Source organism: Catharus ustulatus, chromosome 12, assembly GCF_009819885.2.
Source record: "Catharus ustulatus isolate bCatUst1 chromosome 12, bCatUst1.pri.v2, whole genome shotgun sequence".
Taxonomy (NCBI): Eukaryota; Metazoa; Chordata; class Aves; order Passeriformes; family Turdidae; genus Catharus; species Catharus ustulatus.
Genome location: NC_046232.1, coordinates 21,151,318 through 21,169,253, shown reverse-complemented (window position 1 = coordinate 21,169,253; position 17,936 = coordinate 21,151,318). Strand labels below are relative to the sequence as shown.

Sequence of the window (17,936 nt, the reverse complement as noted above, 5' to 3'; positions counted from 1 at the left end):
TGTTCTGGGTTTTTAAGACAGTTTATTACTACTTCAAGTATCAATGGCAAAAAATTTCCCCCCAGTTTCTGCATTGCAAAAGGGGAACTCCAGCACAGTGCTGTGTCCTGTCCCAGCTGAACCCCACATTGTCCAAAGCAGAGCAGCACCACAGGGCACAGCCTGGGGAAACCCTGAAATGAGGAGCTGAAATGTTGAGATGAGACCATTCTGCACTCACAGCTTCAGCTGCTTTTCCCTTCCCTGCCCAGCAGCAGGACATCCCTCTTGTGCTGAAGGTGGGCTCCATGCTCCTCCTTCTCTGCCTTTTCCTTTGCAGTCCATGTTTCCTCTTTTTCTCCTCTTTCCATCAGAGTGATTACTCTGCTTCACCCTTGTGTGACCACAGCTGGAGTTCTGTGTTTAATTCTGGGCTCCACAGCTCAGGAAGGAGCAGGGGCTGCTGCTGAGGGTCCAGGAGGCCACAGAGCTGAGGAGGGGGCTGGAGCATCTCCCCCCAGGCAGGCTGTGCAGCAGCAGCGGGGCTCTGAGCCCGGCAGCACAAAGCAGCTCGGGTTTGTTGTGGAAGTGCTGCTGTGCCATCCCTTGGTGTGGAGCAGCTCCCGTTGCCATGGCAGTGGCAGCACAGACGAGGCTGACAGATCCCGAGCAGCTGCTTCCCTCAGCCACACTGGGAACCGGTGCCTCTCACAACCCAGACCCAACAAAGGCTCTTCCCAGCAGGGCCCAGCCCTGATCCAACCAACACACCCAGGTAGCTCCAGCACAGCCCGTCCTGGCTGAGGCTCCGGTTACAAATCCCTGTGGATCCACGTGGCAATGCGTTTCAAACAAGGAGATTCCACTGCCAAGGCTGAGGGATGAGTTCAGGCAGTGTCAGAAATGCAGGCACCTCCACCCAGCAGCCAGAGGAACAACTCCAGTTATCCCAGCCAGTCCTAGCTGCCCAGTTTGGGAGGTTTGCAGCAAACAGACTCTGCCAAAGCTTTCCCAAAGTCACACGGCTCCCACAAAAACAAAGAATCACTGATGAACCCGTTACTGTTTTGAAATGAGGGAAACCAAGCTGATGGGCAGGATCTTGCCAAAAAAGTCAAACCCATTTCTGGATGAAACAACCCCCATGTTTTTCAGCATTTTAATAGCCACGAAGAACTAAAGATACTTTAGTGACAAGAAGACAGACACGAGCTAATGGTTTGTGGATTTTATTCAATGTTACCATTTTACATTTTCATACATGCAAACCCAACAGTGGGAAAGCCAAAGCCTGCAGGACAGAAGAGCCTGTGAGTGTTCTGCAGAAGTACATACAGAAAGTACAAAAGGTTTTCTCTGTAAATCTGTTGCCTGCCCCTGTTTGCAGTTTGCACACTGGATTTAATGCTGCTGGTTCATGTGGTGCTTTTGGAGGTCCTCAGCAGGACCCACTGCCCTGTACACACACCTCTGAAGAAATTCTCTATCTGAAAATTTTCTCCTTTCTCCCTAGTAAGGAGAATTTCCTCATGCCATAGATCTGTCAGCTGCAGTTCCAGGAGAGACACAAAGCTTTCAGTAACCTGGCACCCAGGGAACTTCCAGCTGAAGTAACCTGGGACCCTTCCTTCAGGAGCCCGACCAAAATACTTGATAGCATCAAAAATCTGGCTGTGATGAATAGGAAATGTGAGATTAGGCACTTTGTAAGGAGGAGCAGTGTCCTGCTGTTCCAGCTGGCTCTGGGACAGAGACCAGATTTCTGTAGTTGAAATCAAACAGGAAAACAAACCCACAAAACCAACTGGGGCCATCTCTCCCTCTTCATGAGAGTGCAGTGGAATTTTCAAGCCAGCCAGAAACAGAGTAATGACATTTATGCCTGAACTTCTGTATGCCAATATAGAAACCATAATACTCCAACTCCTCAACCTATATGAAGCCCCGTGTAGCCACACTGGGATTTCTGGCATGGGTAACCTGCAGTTCAGTTTCCCAGAGCTGGGTTTGACTCGTGGCTGTGTTTCCATCCCTGGAGGAATGTCTCATGCCACTCTGGAGAGCTGTGCTGTGCCAGATCCAACACAAGGTTCGCTCCCGTGTGTTTGTGTGGGACTGGGAGCAGATGAATCCCTGCTGCTGTCAGCTGCAGTGGGAACAGCCAGTCTGGAGCTGCTCCTGGCCAGCCAGATTGGCTCCCAGACACGGGGATGGAGCAGCAGCACAGCCTGGGAGCAGCAGCACAGCCTGGGAGCTGCAGCACAGCCTGGGAGCTGCAGCACAGCCTGGGAGCTGCAACACAGCCTGGGAGCTGCAGCACAGCCTGGGAGCTGCAGCACAGCCTGGGAGCTGCTGCTCTCTTCACTCTGCTCAAAGTCATCGATTCCCTTCAGACGGGCAAAAGGAACAGCAGACACTGCAAATGGGCAAGAGCAAGATAAAAACCCAAAGAAGACTCCTGAATTTGCTGAGAAGTGCCAGATGCTGAAGTTAAAGTGAAACTGGAACAAACCCCAGCCAGGCCTGAGCTGCAGATGCTGCCAACAGCTGCCCAAGGCACTGCACAACCCAGGAGCTCTGCACAACCAGGAGCTCACTCTGCAGCACACTGGAGAATGTGGTGTACAAACACACAGTGAAGGGCTCTGCAGGGCTCCAGGGAAAGAGGAAACCCTAAACCATGAGGAATGGAGCAGTGAGGATCCCACTGCAGAACGGGCACTGCTCTGACAGCTTCTCTGTGAAGTGAGGCAAACACTCCTCCAGTGTAGGGGAGCCCAAATGCTCTGGCAGGGGGAAGCCCACTGCTGCCAGCCCAGCCCTTGGCCCAGACACATTCTGAGCTCTGAAAGCTGAGCTGGCACAGGATTTTACACTTCCCAACGCAGCCAAAGCTGTGCTGGGGTACAGGGCTGTGTCTGTGGGGAGCAGGGTGCAGCAGGGGACCTTTGAACTTCTCCCTGCACAGCAACACCAGCAGCAAAATGATTTTCCATATTCTCATTCCTGCCAGTGCAGCCCCTTCTCCCTAATTCAGCACCAAGGAACGGGAGGAGAGCACAAGGCACCGTGAAAAACAAATGTTGATATTCTGTTACACAGAAAAGGCCAGTTCCCATTGCCATAAAGATCAGTTTGAACTCTGAGTCACACGTTTAATCTCTTCTCAGAGTGTTTTTGGCCGTGCTGGTGCTCACACAAATACCTGCTTGCTTTAAATCTTGCTGGATCATCTCCTCTGGCAGCTCGTTTCATTTTAATTACATGGCCTGAAAGCATTTCCACCCACCATTTCCCAAAACTCCCACTTTCTAAGCATCACTGAATGTCCTTTTGGGGTAGCAGTGTGAGACATCACACTGTTATCCTGCCGTACGAGTTCCTCCCAAGGGACTGCCAAACCACCTTCGTGAGGCTCTAACATGCCCAAACTAACCTTTTTCACAGCTGATCATCCACAAAGTATTCACAAGAAATACCTGGATGCTTTAAAGGAATATGGTTCCCTGTTCTGAATGAGCTGCCACTGCCTTGCTATGGCCTGTTTTCCATGGTAAAATCAGCTTTATAGTCTTCTGTTAAAGTAGGCTAGTAGAGTCCTGTGACAGAATTCTGAAACAAATCTTGGCTTCACAGCAGCAGGTGTGCTTCTCTTTAACAAGCCAATAAATATTTTAGATGACTAGAGAGCTGGGACTTCTATAATCAGATCCACGTTCAAGAGCTAAGCAGGGAATCAACAGATACCGGGAAACAACAGCCGTGCAGGTTCCCTTAGTGCTAAACTAGAGGATGCCAGACACTCCTGTAAAACCTTCCATCCTTCCAATACCGTGAGATGTCACCCTGCCAAAACACAGCTGGACCTGAGAACTGTTCTGTTGCAAAAAGTGATCATCAAGAGAAAAACTAAAATACCCAAGTTCAGTAGCACTGAAATGAGACATGAGATGGCCAAGCTGCAAGAGGCTGCCTAGGGAAAAAAAATAAAAATAAAAAAGAGAAAGCGGAAATAAACTTCACACCAGACTGCACAGGCGACTTAAAACAGCAACCGAAACCACAAGGCAGCACTGCCCTACGCTCCGGGAATGGGACGGGAGGGCACGGCCGGGAGCTGCAGCCGGGGAGCACCGGGAGTCGCAACCGAGGGGTGCTCTGTGCTGCACGTCCGTCTGTCCGTCTGTCCGTCTGTCCGTCCGCGGACAGTCCTGCCCGGCGCTGCCGCTGCTGCCGGACCCGCCGGGCAGAGCAGGGCAGGGACCCGCCGGGCAGAGCAGGGACCCGCCGGGCAGAGCAGGGCCGGGACCCGCCGGGCAGAGCAGGGACCCGCGCGCAGAGCAGGGCCGGGACCCGCCGGGCAGAGCAGGGCCGGGACCCGCCGGGCAGAGCAGGGACCCGCGGGCAGAGCAGGGACCCGCGGGCAGAGCAGGGACCCGCCGGGCAGAGCAGGGACCCGCCGGGCAGAGCAGGGCCGGGACCCGCCGGGCAGAGCAGGGCCGGGACCCGCCGGGCAGAGCAGGGCCGGGACCCGCCGGGCAGAGCAGGGACCCACCGGGCAGAGCAGGGACCCACCGGGCAGAGCAGGGACCCACCGGGCAGAGCAGGGACCCGCGGGCAGAGCAGGGCGGGGACCCGCCGGGCAGAGCAGGGCCGGGACCCGCCGGGCAGAGCAGGGCCGGGACCCGCCGGGCAGAGCAGGGCCGGGACCCGCCGGGCAGAGCAGGGCCGGGACCCGCCGGGCAGAGCAGGGCCGGGACCCGCCGGGCAGAGCAGGGCCGGGACCCGCGGGCAGAGCAGGGCCGGGACCCGCCGGGCAGAGCAGGGCCGGGACCCGCGGGCAGAGCAGGGCCGGGACCCGCCGGGCAGAGCAGGGCCGGGACCCGCGGGCAGAGCAGGGCCGGGACCCGCCGGGCAGAGCAGGGCCGGGACCCGCCGGGCAGAGCAGGCCCGGGACCCGCCGGGCAGAGCAGGCCCCGCTCCCGCTCCGCTCCCCGCCCGCCCCCGCCCCGCGCCGCTCGCGCCCCCTCAGAGCCCCCGCTCCGCTCTCCCCTCACCTCCCGGCCCGGCGCCTCCGCACCGCAGCGGCCGCACCTCCTCCGCCGAGGCACCCGGGGCGCGGGGCGCTGCTGCCCATCGCGGTACCGATCGCTGTACCGATCGCGGTGCTCCCGGTGCCGATCCCGCCGGCTCCGCTGCCGCCGCCTCGCCAGGCCCCGTTCCCTCCTTCCCGGCCTGCCCCGGCCCGGCCCCCTCCCCCGGCCGGGCGCGCCTGCGCGGCGGCCCCGCTGCCATCCGGGTCCCTCGGTGCGGTGCAGCGGGTCGGTAGGCGGGAAATGGCGACTGAGCGCTGAGCGCCGAGCGCCCGGAGCGCGGAGCCGCCGCCGCCGCCGCCAGCACCGCCCGCCCGCCCGCCCGCCCGCCCGCAGCGCGGCCCCGCGGCGCCGCTCCCCGGCCCCCGCTCCCGCAGGTGAGTGACGCGGCGGAGCCGCGCGGGTCCCAGCCCGGGCTCAGGTGGGGGGCGCGGGGTGGCCGCTCCGAGTGACCGGCGGGATGTCCCCTCGGGGCCCGCCCGCCGCGGGCCCGCTGCCCGCGGGCTGCGCCGCGTCCCCGCCCCGCTCGCCCCCCGCGGCCGCCGCGGAGCCCCGGGCGAGCCCCGGCCGCAGCCCCGGCGGGCCGGCCCTGCCGCGGGGAGCGGCGGAGCGGTGTCACCCCGCCTGACACCCCCCGCCCGCCCCTCCAGGCCCAGGCCTGCGGCGGGTCCCGCCCGCCCGGCCCGTCCCGCGCCCCGGGGCCCGGCCGGAGCCGCAGCGCTGCGGGCGCTCCGCGGGCCGAGCCCGCGCGGGTCCCGCGCAGGACGCGCCTGTTGCTGCTGTTGTTGTCGCCGCCGGGGCGGCCGCGCCGGACGCGCCTGTCACCGGCCCCGGGGCGAGCGCTGGGCACGGCACGGCACGGCACGGCTCCGCGGGTGGCAGCGCGGGGGACGCCAGCTCGGTCGCTGTCACCCGTGCGGGGACACCGTGCGGGACCCCGGCGTCCCGCGCCGTTATTGGCATTGCCGGTCCCTGCTGGGAACGCGGCGGAAGGAATTAGCATGCTGCATACCACATTGATTATCTGCTCGCTCGGTGTTACTGGAGAGCACTGTACAAGCCTGTTGCTCAATTTTATGGTACTTGAGAGCGCTCGGGAGGACAGGTCTGGCTGTTTGTGTGTGGCTGTTTGGGTGAGCTCGAGCCTGGCTCTGGCCAGGGTGCTCCGTTCCCTCTGCTGACAGTCGTGGTGCTGCTTCTGGTCCCAAGCCTATTGTTTCTGGGAGGGATTTTCCATCCTCTTCCAGGTGCTTATGGTGCACTTCTGAAAGTAATTCCGAGTTTGTCGTTATTGTCTTTGCCTTTCTTGATATGTTTCCACTGTTAGAGTAGTCCGTGAAGAGGATCTCTAAGTATAACTATTACTCTGTTGCCTTGGGCAAGCGACAACCTCTTTTGCCGTTTCTCCATGAGTAAAATGGGGATAATAATACCTTGGAGAGTTGTTACAAGAAGTAGTTAATGTTTGTAGAGGACTTGAAAGACCTAAGTGTTATTAATTAAGCCCCATGACACATTAAGGTAAGAGTTAGCGAGCCAGGTTTGCACATGGATGAACTGAGGCAGGAAGAGATTATGATTTAGCCAGAGTAACGTCCTGGATCTGTGACAATAGCAGAAAACAAGTTGTAACTACTTCATGCTGTAGGCACAGGGGAGCCGTTCCGGATAACAGATAGGATTCCAAGATTACTTGCCCCTCCCTCACCCCCCTCCCAATTTCAGGCTTTTCTTCTTTCGGAGGTTCTGCCTTTGTGACTTCCAGTTGACTGGATAGCTCCAAGGACACTTATGGCTTGCCCACTTAAAAGTGTTTCAGCAGTTTTCATAACAAGATATATGTTCTAGGATGCAAGCCAAGTCCCGACTTAAATTCCATGAAACATTCTCCTCTTTTCCCCTGAAAACATCGTGTGGAACTGAGTTTTGATCCTGTTCCAGTCAGTGCAGTGCACACTAAAGCTGACATTCCTGTTTCATCAAAGTTCTTTATTAAAGAAAAATTCCCCTGTCAGTCTGCCCTGGAGATGGGATGGGACAGTTGGGCCGTTTTTCTGAGGATGTGAACATTCCACTGGTGCTGGGGCCGTGTGTGCATTTCAGGATTGAAAGGTGATTTTCCACCCCCAGCCCTGCACCAGGGGTGTTGGTAACTCCCTTCCAGGGTGGTGATTCCCCAGCACAAGGATGGGACCCTGTCTGAGGCTCAGGAGCATTAAGCAGTTTAAAAAAGCAGAAAAAGTTGTCTGACTTCAAAAGGAACCTAAGTCTTCACCTTCCCAAGTTTTTCTTGTAATGCTGTGAGGTTGACACCAACAGGATTTGTGTTTACAGGAACTTTGGGCATCACATATGCTCTTTTGTCACATTTCTATCACATTTCTATGCACATACTTCACTCCTGTGGAAGAAACTTTTCCACAGGTGTAAGTGGAGGAATAACTTGGAGCACTTGCACATTTTTGTAAAAACCATTCTGAAAGTCAGGCTGTACTATTTTGGCAGGAATTTGCAAGAAAAGCACGAGCAGGGGGATTGCACAAGAGAAACTCCAGCGTTCCCTTCCTACCTCAGCCATTCTGGGAGTCTGTAAAAGCAGGATGCGTGAAGTAGGGCTGGAATTTGTCAGAAATTTTGAATTCCTGTGTATTTCTAAACATATGTGTGCTCTGAGAGGAGCTTGAGACTTCTCGCCCTTCTGGGGCAGTCCTTGGGGTGCAGAGCATCCTTGTGATCACTGCAGGATCCCAGCTGAGGGTGGAATGTGTGACCCTAAACTGCTTTTCCAGGTTGTGGGGTGCAGCTGTGCCCTGCCCAAACCCTGTCTGAGTTCTGCCCTGTCTGTGCTCTCAGCCTGCTCTCCCCAGGGAAGCCAGCCCTGATGTGTGATGGGTTTGGGACTTTGGAATTGTCAGAAATGTCAGTGCAGGGCCCTGAGGTTAACCCAGATTTAAAGGCTGTCCCCTCACACACACTCCATCCTTATTCCATAATTCCCCAGGAGCGTTCCTCTCCACAAGTGCCTTTCTCATTCACCACTGAGAGCACATCAGATAATTCTGGTACATCACTCAGAGCAGATCTAGATGATGATTCTTGCTCCTCTGAGCCCAGGGCCAAGTCTGAATGAAATCCTTTCATTTGCTGATCCCTGTATCACCGTCACCATCTCTTGTACATTTTACACTGGAGATTTGTTTTTGTTGTTTATGGGAAGTTCCTGGGTGCTGCTTCCAGCCCTGGGGTCCCAGCAGGAGGGACCTGTTGGGCTGAGAGCAGAGGAGACCACCGAGGTGCTCAGGGGATGGAGCAGCCTGGACAGGGCTTGGAACAATCTGGGACAGTGGAAGGTGTCCCTGCCTGGCAGGGGCTGGAACAGCATCAGCTTTAAGGTCCCTCCCAACCCATTCTCCACTTCTGTGGTTTGATGTTTGCACATCCCAACTAAATCTTCAGAAAATGCAAATACAGAGCTGATTAATCAAATTCTCGGTGGGTTGTGGTTTTCAGGGGCAGACTGTTCAGGTGGAACCCCTGTGGGGTCCTGGCAGGGAAGAATAAGCTGTCAGCAGTGGAGTGAGAGGATCTCCCAGGCAGGATGTGACAGTGGCAGCCTCTGTCTCTGTCCAGGGAGTTCCCTGGGGCTGTGTGAGGTGCAGCTCTTCCATTGCTTCAGAGAAACTCACGTTCAGCCAGGTGCTTGACAGCCTATCTAACGTGTTGTTTACATGTTGAGCTGCCTAGATGGCCATTATTTAGTGTTTTAGAAAAATAAATATTTGACATTCACAGATGAAGACATTTTCAATAGCACTTGAAAAATTAAGTGGGAAATCATCCACATCTAAAGCAATCAGCTCAGGGGTTGGGTCAGAGCTTCCCAGTTGGCAGTCCTAACTTTTTGTAAATAAATTACTTCCCAATCAGATCAGTTTCAGTAATTACTTTGATTAAGGTGCTCTTAACTTCTGAAGTGATAAGTTCTCTCATCATATCCTGTGATCCAAGGAAAACCCTTGTCAGGACAATCTGCTGTAAGAACACAGGGAGCTGAGCATCAGCCTGCAGTGCAGTGCCAGCCCTGCTCCAGGTGGGATCTGGGGATCTGGAACCTGCAGGGCAGTGCCAGCCCTGCTCCAGGTGGGATCTGGGGATCTGGAACCTGCAGGGCAGTGCCAGCCCTGCTCCAGGTGGGATCTGGAACCTGCAGGGCAGTGCCAGCCCTGCTCCAGGTGGGATCTGGGGATCTGGAACCTGTCCAGGTGGGATCTGGAACCTGCAATGCAGTGCCAGCCCTGCTCCAGGTGGGATCTGGAACCTGCAGGGCAGTGCCAGCACTGCTCCAGGTGGGATCTGGAACCTGCAGTGCAGTGCCAGCCCTGCTCCAGGTGGGATCTGGAACCTGCAGTGCAGTGCCAGCCCTGCTCCAGGTGGGATCTGGGGATCTGGAACCTGCAGGGCAGTGCCAGCACTGCTCCAGGTGGGATCTGAGGAGCTGGAACCTGTCCAGGTGGGATCTGGGGAGCTGCAGTGCAGTGCCAGCACTGCTCCAGGTGGGATCTGGGGATCTGGAACCTGCAGGGCAGTGCCAGCACTGCTCCAGGTGGGATGTGGAACCTGCAGTGCCAGCCCTGCTCCAGGTGGGATCTGGAACCTGCAGGGCAGTGCCAGCCCTGCTCCAGGTGGGATCTGGAACCTGCAGTGCAGTGCCAGCACTGCTCCAGGTGGGATCTGGAACCTGCAGTGCAGTGCCAGCCCTGCTCCAGGTGGGATCTGGGGATCTGGAACCTGCAGTGCAGTGCCAGCCCTGCTCCAGGTGGGATCTGGAACCTGCAGGGCAGTGCCAGCACTGCTCCAGGTGGGATCTGGAACCTGCAGTGCAGTGCCAGCCCTGCTCCAGGTGGGATGTGGAACCTGCAGTGCAGTGCCAGCCCTGCTCCAGGTGGGATGTGGAACCTGCAGTGCCAGCCCTGCTCCAGGTGGGATCTGGGAAGCTGGAACCTTTGCTGCCTCAGTTTCCCCCTCTGATGCTCAGTGGTTGTGGCAGTCCCAGGATCTGTGGCCAAGCCCAGGGGAAGGAAACGTGCACGGGGTGAACTCAGCAACACATTGATCTCTGCTTTGGGATATCCAAAATACAGCTCCCCACGGGGAGTTTTCAGTGTCCAACCCTGTCAGTGCATCCTGCTAAAAATTACCCTAAATTCAACATTTAGGAGGTGCCTGTGCTGTGTTAGACCCAACTGCCCACCCAGTGATGCTTGTGCTGGAGTTACACAGAAAAGAGATGGTGGGAATAGAAGTTATCCCTAACACTCCTAACCTGTCTGAGTTCACAATTCCTTTTTGGTGGCTGAGGAGTCCAGTTAGGACATGAAACACCTCCAGTTCTGTGTCCATAGTATTTAGTGTAGCAGTGTAATTTAAGTGTAATACTGACATGAAAACAATTGAACTGAAAGGAGCTGTTATCTCCACAGCATCTGGAACATAAGCTATGGATACTTAGTTAAAGTGGCACAATTACAAAAAATACACCCTACTAGTCAATGCCAATATTGCAAGTGTAAGCAGAATCTAGGACTCTGAAGCATTTGGATTAGAACTTAGCTGTAAATTAATTACCTTAAATGTATAAACAGGAGTGTTGTTAGCAGCAGAGCAGGGCCAGGAAGGTGATGCTGCAGGGAGCATCCTCAGAGCCTCCCAGGGAAGGGAGGATCCTGTCCTTATTCAGGCTGTGTTTGGGAATAGCTAATTTAAGTTAATAAAGTAACAGGAGCTGTGATCAAATCAGAGCAGTTGTTGTGAGCAGCTTGGCCTGTGCTGCACCAATTCCAAATCACAACTCAGCTCACCCTAGGCCACTGTAACCCATGATTGCTCTGATTTACCCTGTGCTCGAGGAGGTGCTCATTAGAGGAAGGGAGGTAATTCAGTCTAAGGCTGAGGCTGTACCACTAGGGCTTCCCTGGCCCCACAGCCCTGGTTCAGGGGCTGCCCCTGCCCTGCAGGAGCCTCAGCCTGCCTGGGAAAGGCAGAATTCCCCCTCAGCCTGCCTGGGAAAGGCAGGATTCCCCCTCAACCTGCCTGGGAAAGGCAGGATTCGCCCTCAGCCTGCCTGGGAAAGGCAGGATTCGCCCTCAGCCTGCCTGGGAAAGGCAGAATTCCCCCTCAGCCTGCCTGGGAAAGGCAGAGTTCCCCCTTCCCTGCCCTTCTGCCACACATGGCATTGGCCTGGGGAAGCTGCTGGCTTAGACCCAGCCTAGCACAGGTTTCCTGGGTCTGGGCAGAGCTTTGGGGTGCTGTGCTCAGCACAGAGGGGCTGCAGCAGAGCTCAGCACAGATGTGTGAGCGCTCCTCACCCTGTGCTGGGATTTCCCTTCTCTTTAGTTCCCTCCAGGCTTGCCCTTCTCTGATTGCCATCCAGTCCCTGCTGTGTTTGGGGAAGGAGGGGTCACCTGGTGACAGCCAGGACCTGTCCTTGGTTCATCCTCCAGTGCCCTTCCAGAGGATGTAACAGCACCTGAGCTGCTTCTCTCTGCCCCCTGTCCTGGGAACTTCTCTCCTTTTCCCATCCCAAGGGAGCTCCTTTAGCACAGGAGGTTTATTTTTGTGTGGAATGATGCTCTGGGCCGGTGGGTGATGCCTGGTACCCAATTCCACCTCCAGGGAGGGAGAGAGGAAATCCTGCAGGTGAGGTGAGCTCCTGCTCCTGGGATGTGGGACAGCACGGGCACAGCTAGAAAGGAAAACACTGTACAGAAATAAAGGAGGTGTTTAATAAATAGCAGCAACATTTACAGGAATGTTGAAGGTACTTGCAGGCATTGTGAGGGTGGGATTTAACTGCAGTGGATTTGATTGAATTACCTACCTCAGTTTGTCTGACACCTTGAGCTCGTGTCAAGACCAAGCAGTTGTAGCTAAATCAATTTAAATACAATCAGAAAAGCTTGTTTATTTTGCTTATCAGGCAAGAAATGATAAAGAAAATAAAGTTAGTATAATCTTGATGCTCTTATGTTCTTAAAAATAAAGATTTGGAAGAAACTTTGGAGGACTTCATTGTAGCTAAACCAATATTTCTAAACAACTGTAATTACTGGGTTTAGAGTCCTTTACTTTTGTGTTGCTTAGGGACTAGGAAGCTCATTGGTGCTTTGAGAGAAGGGTCTTTGGGAGCTGAGTTGGAAAAATGGGCTGCAGAGATGCAGGTGCAGGTGAAGAGGTGTCAGAATTAATTGTTAGGTGTAATTACCCTGTTGGACTTATTTGAAGATAATTCTCTTTTGATAGTAGATTGGTTTATTATAGAGCTGAAAAGGTTTGATAATGTTCCATCCCAAAGATTAATAGTTAATATAGAAATGGCCTAAGTCAATTAACATAATAGGGTTCCAAGCCATGAAATAGTTTGAGATTAGAAAATAAACACTTGTCATTGGTGGTATGTGCTTTCCAAACGAAAATCTCATTTTGAGAGGGCTCCTGCTCCTTCTGTGCTCGCTGGATTTGTGTTCCCTGCTGCTGGGGCTCTGAGCTGTGAGCAGGGTGTAGCTGCCCCTGGGCCCTCCCTGGGATTCAGGGGCTGTGTTTGTCACTATTACAGGGGTTAAAAATAATAAGGTTTGTGTGTTTGATAGTTTGGGTTTGGTTGTGCACTGAAGTGGCTGTGCTGATAAATCCCTGCTGCTGTGTGGCTCCCTGGGGACATTGTTGGGGCTGTGACACCCAGAGATGGGATGGGATGGGGCTGTGGTGGCACCCAGAGCTGGGGATGGGGCTGTGGTGACACCCAGAGCTGGGATGGGATGGGATGGGGCTGTGGTGACACCCAGAGCTGGGGATGAGGATGAGGATGGTGGTGACACCCAGAGCTGGGGATGAGGATGAGGATGGGGCTGTGGTGACACCCAGAGCTGGGGATGGGGCTGTGGTGACACCCAGAGCTGGGGATGGGATGGGATGGGGCTGTGGTGACACCCAGAGCTGGGATGGGGCTGTGGTGACACCCAGAGCTGGGATGGGGCTGTGGTGACACCCAGAGCTGGGATGGGATGAGGATGGTGGTGACACCCAGAGCTGGGGATGAGGATGAGGATGGTGGTGACACCCTGGGATGTTCTCTGTGGTTCTGGGTTTTGCCTTTGCTTGCCCTCTGTGTTCAAAGAGAATTAAAACAGCACTAAGTTCTGGTTTATAACAGACATGATACCGAAAGGGTGAAGCAGGGAATTTGCTTTCATTCCTGCTTTAATGTGGCAGTTTTTAAATGTCCCAGAGGTGGGCTAGGCAAGGAAGCAAAGGTGGGATGTGCCTGTGTGCAGCCAGGTGAGGGGGGAGCACTGAGCCCTGGCCATCTTTGGGATGCTTGAGGGCTCTGTCCTACCTGCACAGGCTGAGTTTCCAGAAACCCTGCAAGAAGTGAGTGTGTTTCAGAGCTCTGTTCTCTGTGGTTGGGTTAGTGCTGGGTTCTGCATTTCCCAGGCAGGACTGACAGACACAGCTGCCATTGGATAAACCTTATTTTCTGTGTTTCTGTGCTGAAGGACAGGGCCCATCAGAGTGCAGGGAGCAGATGAAAGCCATGCTGTGAGTGTCCTTTCCCCTGCCAGGGTACATGTTTTAATTCCACCCCTGTTCCCTGTGGGAGCACTCCAGCCTGGGTCAGCAGAGTGCCAGAGCTGCCCCAGGAGCTGCAGGAAGGGAAAGCAGCAATGGGAATTCTGCAGCATTCCTTTCAGCTCCATTAAAACATTCCTCCTGTCCCACAGTTCTGCTGAGTTGTTTCTTCAGCACTGCTGTGAGAAGTGATGTGTGCTCTGTCGTGTACCACATGGCACAGAGGTGACAGATAACTTCTTACAACTATTTATTTGGTATTTAAGGTAACTTGCATTATCTGTTACTTAACTCAGGTCTCCTCAGTATCTGGAGAATTTTCCCAAATTCGAGTGCAGCTGCTCTGGAGTGTGATAATTCCCCACTGTCAGGACTTGTGTTGCTGCCCCACGCAGATCTCCATGGATCTGTGTGCAGGTGCCCAATCCCTTTCTGCCCAGCTCAGAAATTCCCTCCCCAGAAGCTGCCCCAGGTTAGGCAGGAGCCAAGCCCAGAGCAGCCCTGGCTGTCCCAGAGCTGCCACCTCCCAGCCAGGAGTTATTTCATCCCTGCTGCACTCTGCACATCCATCACACCCACCTGGGCTGATTGTCTTGGGAGGGAAATGAGTGAAATTCAGGGGGAATCACCTGGAAACAGGACAGTGTGCACAGGCCACTTTTACCCTACACAATGTCTCCTGGCATTGGCAGCTTCTGCTTATTATACTTTGTATTATTGGAATATTGAGCAGAAACTTCCTATAACTTTCCATTGAGTAGACAACAAAGCTTGTTGGTTTTTGGTTTTTTGTTTTTTTCTTGTGGATTTTTTACTCAAAATAAAAGAGGACAAAAAAATAATGAAAATAAAATGTATGAAATAGCTTCATTGTGATGGAATCAGATGGGTCCCTGGAATTCATTCCAGGCAAGTTTTTGAGCCTGGAGAAGTTTCAAGTTCATCGTGTCTCAATATTGTGGTTTAAGGGTAAAAGCAGAGTGTCACTCACAAATGAGGACACCTGTTAAACCTTCAGAACTTATTTTCATGTCAGTTTTAACTCAGGAGCATGCACAAATTAATCTCAGATTTGTGATTTTGTAAGAATGAAGTTTTCCATGCAGGAAAGCAGCCAGGATGGGCTGTGGAAGAGTCAGGATTAATTCAGTGTGTATTCATAAGGGAAAATGATTCCTTTAAACTTTGTCTGGACACTGAGGAACACAAATCCTGACTGGGCTGGAATCTTCCCCATTTTTAACAACACAGTTGGTTGATTTTTTTATTTTAAATCAGGGAAGGCAGGTGTGAGGGGTTTAACCTCTTGTGGAAGGTTTGAAGGGATACAGGGTACCAAGGCAAGTGTTTGCCAGGGCCATGAGAATCATATTATCACTCAAAGAGTCTTTATCCTGCAGTAAAAATAGTCTGCTATTTTTAAGGGCACAGGAGCAGCCAGAGCCCTTATCTATCCCTGCAGAAGGTAGCAGCCTGACAAGGTCCTGTGGGATCTGTGATTGTGCTGTGATCCAGCAGGATTCAGGTGCAGGGAGCAGGATTGGGTTTCCTGGTGAAGCAAAGCAAGAGGCAGCTCTGTGCTGGGCAGGAATTCCTCAATTCTCCTACAAACACAGCAGCTGCTCCATGGCTGCCATAGTGCAACACAGGCTGGTTCATCTGCTTGTTTTTGATTGGCTTTTTTTGTAATTAAAACGAGAACTGATGTAGGTGAGCAGGACAATCAGCACGAGGAACTCCTCGGGGTAGTTCTGTATCACAACATCCTGGAAGGTCTGTGAGGCTCAGGAGCCTCTCTGTGCTGTGGGTTCTGACAGGGACTTGACTTCCATAAATAGGCTCTGTGTGCCTGGCAGTGTGGATTAAATGTCCAGAGAGCCTGGGGACAGCTGGGCCCTCCAGAGTCCCAGCAGGGGCAGGGAGGTTCTGTGCAATCCCTTACTGCTCCTCTAAAACTCAATCTCTGCAAACTTCCCTTTGTGAGCTCAGGAGCCCTGCAGGCTCTGAGGGTGACTCAGGTGAAGTTGTCATTTTGGCAGCACCAGAACTTGGAAACCTCTTTCTGCAGCAGCTTTTGGGGCTCTGCTCTGAGGTTTTGTCCTGTGCTCACCCCAGTTCTCCAAGTTTCCTCCTTGCTTAGTGTGACACAGACTGGAAAGCCTGAATTAATTACCAGCGTGTACCCTCAGTGCAAAGAGAAAAATATCTTGGCTGGGAGGGAATAAACTTTCAGTTCCAAATGCATTTGGTATAATCAAAACAAAGCTTCACTAGCTAAGCAATGGCAAAACAGAAATATGATGGCTAGAGCAGAAAAATAAAGGAACAAAAGATCTATTTTCTGTTGAGGCCAATTGTAAAAGCTGCTGTGCTTCTTTGGCAAAATCCTTCTAAGGATGTGTTTGTTGTGGGGAGCCACTCAAACTTTGGGAGAGTGGAGGTGAGCACAAGGGGGATGTCCTGGGTTTGATCAGGGTGACTGGGGACCAAGGATTGCAAGCAGGATTTTCTTACAGATGGAAATGGTTTAGTGCCCTGGAAGGTGGGGAGGAGCAGCAAATGAACTGTCAGTGAAACTGGGAGAGTTTAGAGGTGCCTTTGGAAGTTGTAATTCCTTGCTCTTGTTGTGATGGAACTCTGGTTGCTTTGTACATTTATCCAGATTCCATAACCCAGCACCAACATGTGAACAGCACATATGGGGTGATTTGCTATTCCAGTGAATCAGTGCCTTTGCATTTTGCTTTCACCCAGCCCAGACCAGCATCACTTCCAGGCTTTCCTGGTTTGTTGCTCTGAGTTCTGCAGTGGCAGAAAAGCACAGCTAAAGATTGGAGAAGAGTGGCAAGTAGTGCATGCAGCACACTGGAAAATACAAAACACATTTGCTGGAGTGACATGAAATTACTGTAATTTTCTAGGAAGGAGAATAAGTTGGTTAAAAAAGGCCAAGGGTCGTTTTAGGGGAAGAGTCTCAACATCTTGAGCTAACAAAGAGCATTTCCCTGAGGTGTGGGGAGTGCTGGGGCTGCCTGGAGGCTTTCCCTGCCTGTGCTGGGTGCTGGGGACACCACGGTGGCTGTTGGTGTCCGGGGCTGGCAGGGTCTGTGTGTCCTGGAGGGACCTGTGCTGCATCCCACGCAGCTCTGGGAGCACTGCTCCTCCTCCTTTCCTCACCTCACACCTGGGACACTGCACAGATGTGCTGGGGAAACACCTCTGGCACGACTAGTTTGGGGGGAAAGTGAACAAAATCTGTGCTCTGTGTGTGACCCAGCAGGGAGTGAGTGAAAGCAGCACACCCATCTCAGCACTGGGACACCAGTCCTGCCTCCACTGCAGTCCCTCAGTGTCACAGCTCTTAAATCTGGGGACAGCTCACACCTTTGTGCCCTTGCTCACCTCTCCATCTCTGTTTACACCATGCCTTGATGCTCAACATTTTAAAAACTCTAAAAAATAATTTACTTTCTTGGCTTCACATAAAAATGCTTCAAGAAAAGCCCCAGATAAATCATTAGAAGTTTTTCAGCTCCTGTGTTGCAGTCACCAAAGTCACACTCTGGGCATGTTCAAGTTGTCTGAATCCTCTGGAGCTCCTGGTGTGGAGGTTTGGGATGGATGGATTTCTGTGGTGGCAGCCCAGTGTTATTCCTGAGTGCCAAACTGAATGGAGAAATTGTTCCACACTAGTTTTGAATTTTTTCCAGGTGTTTTGATGTGTCACTTGTCTCTTCCTATTGTTCTTCACCATTGTTCTTTTACCATCTTCAACATTTTCCTGTATCAGAAAGCCCTAAACCCTGTAATTAGATGTGCCTCACCTAATTTTCCTTTTTAATGGTTTGGGGGGAAGTAGAGCAAACAGCAGTGTGATCTGTGGTGGGAAATAAGCCCTCCCTGGGTGCAGATCCCGTGGAGGTGTGCTCTCAGTTTGAAGTGTGACTCATTCACAGGAATTTCTGTCCTGTAAATACAGTGTACCTGTGCCATGGAACAGCAGCAGTGTTCTCAGGGCAGGGAGCCTGACTCTTGGTGTTGTGGACTCAGGAAAATGGAATTTATTGCAGCCATAACTCCTTCAGCTGCTGCTTTGTGAGAGCTCCTACATTTATTTGCCCATCCCACAAATTATTGATTGCATATTCCTTTTAGTCCTTCTTTGCCATGCAATTCTCTTTTCTTCCCCCCACTCTTCCTGGGTTTACTGGAGAGGGAAGGGGGTCTGGGAGTTGATTT

At 53.1% G+C, this 17,936-nt stretch overlaps 1 protein-coding gene across 1 annotated transcript in view; it reads left to right on the top strand.

The window, feature by feature from the left end:
• The first annotated feature begins 5,406 nt into the window (after positions 1 to 5,406).
• CTDSPL2 (CTD small phosphatase like 2) overlaps positions 5,407 to 17,936 on the top strand; it is a 30,981-nt gene continuing 18,451 nt past the window's right edge. Inside the window, exon 1 of the mRNA XM_033071024.2 lies at positions 5,407 to 5,449. The gene's annotated coding sequence lies outside the window, so the exon portion shown is untranslated. The remainder of the gene's footprint in view (positions 5,450 to 17,936) is intronic.